General features: G+C 38.6%; 1 long non-coding RNA gene across 1 annotated transcript; it reads left to right on the top strand.

Moving 5' to 3' along the window:
- The first annotated feature begins 326 nt into the window (after window positions 1-326).
- LOC119872284 lies at window positions 327-4,868 on the top strand. Its single transcript, XR_005361375.1, has 3 exons — window positions 327-436; window positions 688-870; window positions 3,442-4,868. It is a non-coding gene; the product is annotated as an uncharacterized LOC119872284 (long non-coding RNA).
- The last annotated feature ends 953 nt before the right edge of the window (window positions 4,869-5,821 follow it).

The following is a 5,821-nucleotide window of genomic DNA, read 5'->3' as shown; positions in this document are numbered from 1 at the left end:
AATAAAAAAAGAAATTAAGCTTGAGATTTGATCTCAGGCAATCTTCAGCTCTGGAGCGGAATATCCAAACCATTTAGAGCTCTCATCAATTAGTCATCAGCCCTGTCCCAGATCAAACAGTGTCCAGGCTGAAATTCCAATCTGTGTGTTTTAGCAGCCTGATTTTAAATCTTTTTTAAAAATAATCCCAAGGGAGAGACAACAGCCTGAATTCCCACCCCCTTGTACTGGTGATAGGAGGCATTTGCTCAGCCCACTCCCAACTCCCAGAGCCCCTGGTGTTTTTCCTGGGTCTGGTCCAACTCCTGCCAGTGCAGAGCCAGGACAATTACCCTGGTCATCTCGCCACACGGAGAGTCTTAACAGCAGGCCTCCTTCTCTCTCCATGGGTAGGCTGGTGTTCTCTCAGGAGTACAGCGACAGCTCCAATATCCAGGTTCCTTTAAAGTTTGCTGTTAGCGATAATGACATAATATATGTGAAAGGGGTATAAAAAAGATAAGCGCTGCTTTGGGAAAGAATATAGAAAAAAAAGAGGCTGATAGGGAAGGCTTCCCACTGAGAAAATGAATTCAGTGGTGTGGAAAAGAGAATAATAAAACTGCCCTGGATTTGTATATCACTGTTTCTTCCCAAGAACGCTGGGGGATTTCTCATTCTATTACTTCATTTTATCCTTGTAAACAGGTGCCCAGTGGAGACTGGAGCTTAAGATTTTTGAAGTTAGAAAACTGTCAAGTGGGAGGTTATAAGCAGTTTCTGCCTTATTGGCTGGAAATTGATATTTGTTTGGGGGCAGACCTTTCTTTATTCTAAGAGGGACGACGTGGAGACTCTACTCTGTAACTGGCACAGATGTCAGGCAAATAGGTGAGTACATCAATTATTCCTGGGGAATCGTGATGCAGTGATGTAACCCAAATTAAGATGCTTATGTGATAAATGTGAAGTGGGCTGTTTACCAGTCTGACTTGTGTGTATCTGTCTCTAAGGCAGCAGCTGTTTCTGGATACGGATACTGAGTGTGGGGTTGAAATGTGTTCCCCCCCACCACCAAAAATAAATAAATAAATGATTGCATAAATAGACAAATAGATAGATATGAGGAAGTCTAAGCCCCTGTAGCTATGAACATGACCTTATTTGAGAACAAGGTCTTTGTAGACATAGTCAAGTTAAGATGAGGTCATACTCGATTGGGGTGGCCCAATCACTGCTGTATGACTGTGTCCTCACAAAAACAGGGACATCTGGACACAAAGACACAGAGGAAAGAACAGAACATTGCCACTGAAGGCAGAGATTGGAGTGATGGGTCTACAAATCAAGGAACTCCAGGGATGAGTGGCAAGTACCAGGAGCTGCAAGAGAGATGTGAAACACTTCCCAAAGGGACCAACCTTGCGGAGACCTCACCCTCAGACTTCAGAACCTTGACCTCCAGAATTTTGAGAGAATAAATTCCTGCTGTTTTAAGCCACCTAGTATGTAGTACTTTGCTACAGCAGCCTCAGGAAACTAATAAAAGTCAAATTTAGTGCAGTTTAGTTTAGTTCACTTTTCCCTGAGTCTGGATTTAGAGCATTTTGTGCTTGAAACTTATATATTCTTTGTGATGCGTATGTGTGTGAGAGAGAAAGAGAGACAAAGACCAAGGGGAAAGAGGGAGGTTTGGGTTTAAGCAATCGCTTTTTTTTTTTTTTTTTTTTTTTCTTCCCTTTTTCATTAGCAGCCTGGACCCGGCTTAGCCAGAATAGATAATCAGATTTGATTTTCCCTTCATTCCCCCTGGTTGGAAAGAAATCAAAGGACCTGAAATGAGGTGTTTCACAGAGGTGTTATTTAATACAACATATCTGACTTGGGGATTGCACTGTCAGTTAATGAAGTTGTTGCATGCCGTTTGTGTGACCCAGAACACACCATGTTCACGTGACTGGGCGTTACACTCCCAAGTAATGGGCATCCTCACTGCCCATCATTCTGAAAATAAGTGGCAGGAAATTAACCTTAACTTGGACTCTCGGAAAGTCAATGGCTTAAGTCTAACTCTTACCTCTGGGGATGGAATAAAGTCGGGCTCAGTCTTCCATTCGTGGAGATAATCTAAATTTCCTGTGATGTGAGATAAACCAGGACCCAGAATGGAAAGGTTTGTGTATAGGAAGGCAATGGTTTGAGAATTTTTTTTGTGGGACCAAAGAATAACCCCTGCTAGTAGTGGTTCTAAGCTACTTTTGTGTCACACTTACCTTATCATTGAGCCTTTATGGATTCCTGATAAATATTATTTCTTGGTATGAATCGTGTTATGAAAAACATCATAAAACATGTGAGTCATCCATGACTATGGCCAGGGAAGAAAACTATATCAGTAGCAGGTAACCTGGTATATATGCAGGAGTATGATGGCAAAATGAGAAGATGGAAACATGGGGCATCTATGAAGTTTTCCAGGGAAACCCTCAAAAAAATAGAGAAGATTAATAAGTCCAAATTTTTGACATACAGGACAATAGGAACTCTAATAATTTGGAGATTCAAACCGTATCATTTTTTGTCATCTTTACCTGGTGAAGCTTGCAATTCATACATTCTCACACTATCCAGTTGTGTCTGGCACATGGTAGGTGATCAACAGATAAGCCTCAAAGAAGCATTCTCCCTGTTTTAAGGGTACAACAAATGAGGAATGGGAAAATTGGTTAAAGTGATAGTTGGTAAGAGTTGAAACTTTAGTACGTGAGACTATGGGAGTCTCCAAAGGTGGCCCCCAAACTCCTTCCCTTTGCATACACAGATATCCTTCCTCACTTCAGGAAATAGAACATATTTCTCCTCCTCTCAGATCTGAACTGGCATATGGCCTTGACCAATAGAATGTGGTTCAAGTGACAGCCGAAGAATTAATTGATATCAGAACTGAAAGCTTCTGCCTCCTTCCTTCTCAGAAGCTCACTCTTCAATCTGCCTCTCTTGAGACCCAGCCCCACACTCTGAGAAGCCTACATCACATATAGACACACACAGAAAAAAACTGAGGTGCCCTTATCAGCAACTCCAGAACAGATCCCAGCCAGGAGCAGCACTGACTGCCAAGCCATGTGAGTGAACTCATTCGGACATTCCAGACCAAGGCCCTAGATGACTGCAGCTTCATGAAACATAAACTGGAGCAGAAGAACCACTCATTTGGGTTCAGTATCCCACAGACTCACAGAGGATAACGATTTTTTAAGCCACTCAGTGGGGAGAAGGGAGGAGATGTGATCTATTACGCAACAAAGAATGAATAAAACAAATCCTAATAGTCTTGGTTAATTCCAAGACTATTCCAGCTTAATTGCTGCAAAAGTCATCCAATGCAAGAAAAAGACAGTCTTTCTTTCAAATTAAACATAAACTGATGCACTTTTGTCACTTTTTTTTGCCATTTCACAGATACAAAGAGAATCATCAAATAATACTCTGAACTTGATGGGATGCTGATGATCAGATGATGAAAATCCTTCTGAATATCAGCAAGACTAAGACACTTCAGACAAAAGCTCTCTTGTCGACATTCTTTATATACGTATGGGAATTGAGAGGCATAATGATGCCAAGGAAAGTCATTTGTACATTTCTACTTCTAATATTTTTATAAGATGCTACTTTTTCACTGTTTAAACTGGAAGTGACTTGGAAACCTATGCCATTGAATGCAATATAGAATCCAGTAATCGAGAGTCCTGGCCTCATTATTTACATGACATTAATATGAACCCAGGAAATGTGAGCGGGACACAATTTATTACTTTTACTTTATTTGTCCCTGCCTCAAAAACCCCAGCCCTCTGTCTTTGATTAGGGCTGGGAATTGTTGGGAGTTTGTTGTCTATAAAATGCTTGGGAAAACAAAGGTTAGATACATTGCGGGTGCGGGGGGAAGCATTATGTGAACAGTAAGTACACACGCAACTTGAGTGTCATTCATCATTGCCAAGTCATTCTCAAAGTGGCAAATTTTCTTCTGCTTATATGAAAAATATAGACTGGCAATCAACTTAATTGTAACAACTGGATGATTTTTCAGAGGCTTCAGCTATGATTACTTCTCCTTCAAAAATTTACATTGAATGAAAATGACACCATAATGCCTGAAAGTATAATAAGTAATAGACTCAAGAAAAATTATGACTCTCTAGAGACTATTAAAAATCTATAAACATTTTTGTACAGCAAATGAACCATTTTAAAAATCAGCTTTTATAAAACATTTTCATGAGATCTTCTAAGTCTTCATATGATTTAAATTAAACTGCCTTGGTAAAAATCAGAGATTATATCTGACACTTTTTTTTTTTTTTTGGTCTAATGTAAAAGTAGAAGATCCTCTGATTTATAATGTGTTGTTTAGCAAGGTTGATTAAATCTAGTGATAATCCTTGATTAAACCATTTAACTCTTTAGTCTTTACTCACAAAGAGAAAGCCAAAACAGCTAAGTGAAACATGAAATGATCAATGGTCAAATACAGTAACATGAAACAAATGCAATAAAAAAGTCATATTTAACATTCTTTACTTATTCTGAGCTAATTTTTTTGAAGTACAGTTCATCTTTCAATCTTGAGAGACTAAAATCTATTACGCAGTCCTTCACATGACTGAAAAAAGAGTAAGACATGCTTGCACATTGTTCCTTGCCTTCATTTGAAACAATTTTTTCATATTTCTTGTATTGATGAGACAAACCATATTAATGGGCAAAATTAAAGTAGCTGGAATATTTGTTTTTATGGTTAAATATAACATTTCCAACCTTTAAAATAGTTTTTGCTTCAACACTAAAAATTCATGACCTATGAATGCTATTTATCATGCCATTTAAAACTGAGTAACAGAAAATCTGCATGCAAGAAACTCTAAATTATGCAATTATGTTCCTTAATTTAATGATGTCTACATGAATGTCTATTTCATTATTCTTCTTCTAATGGCACTTATATATTTTTATTTGATTTGTTATTATGTATGATATATTTTAGAAATACTAATTATATATTTTCTTTGAACAAAGTAAAATCATTTAGTTCTCTTCTATGTGTATGGCAATTTTGTAAGATTAATATACTTTGGCTCAGCATTAAGCGATACACTATTTTGCACACATGTTACACTAGATATGTTTTCATTAAAAAATCATGTTATGATTTGGGTTTTTTTTTTAAAGCAGAAATATCAGAACATCTGTAATCAATGACTGCTTGTTACTGTGCCACCAGCCTGCACTGATTGCTGGGGTGTACATAAAACCATGATAACCGTTGAGGTACTACATTGGTTACTAACTGCTTCATAACAAACCTCCACACAACCTAATAGCCTAAAATAACATTCTTGCTCTCAGTTATTTGGATCCAGCATTTAGGCAGGACTCACTGGGCTCAGCTCATCTCTGCTCCATACTTGCGCTGCCAGGGCTGACCCCAGCTAAGGCTGGAGATCATTCCAGATGACTTGACTCATGCGCCTGCCACCAGCTCTGAAAATCTAACTTTAAATTGTGCAGTTATTAATTTAATATCTACATGAATGTATGGGGCTGACCGCACAGCTGGGGGTGTTCCTTTCCTTGTTGTTGGCTGGGCTTTTATGCCTGGAGCTTCCGTTCTCTTTCACCCCATCTCCCTTTTCATTTGGTTTCTTATTCCACAAGACCTACCTCTCTTTCCACCCTGCTTGTCTCCACAACATGATGCCCTGGACTTTCATACATGGTGATTGTAATTCTTCTGAGTAAAAGCAGAAGGAAAAAGCCTCTTAAATTTTGGTCTCAG

This window comes from Canis lupus, chromosome 6 (genome assembly GCF_011100685.1).
Source record: "Canis lupus familiaris isolate Mischka breed German Shepherd chromosome 6, alternate assembly UU_Cfam_GSD_1.0, whole genome shotgun sequence".
Taxonomy (NCBI): domain Eukaryota; kingdom Metazoa; phylum Chordata; class Mammalia; order Carnivora; family Canidae; genus Canis; species Canis lupus.
This window is presented reverse-complemented; position numbering and strand designations above follow the sequence as displayed.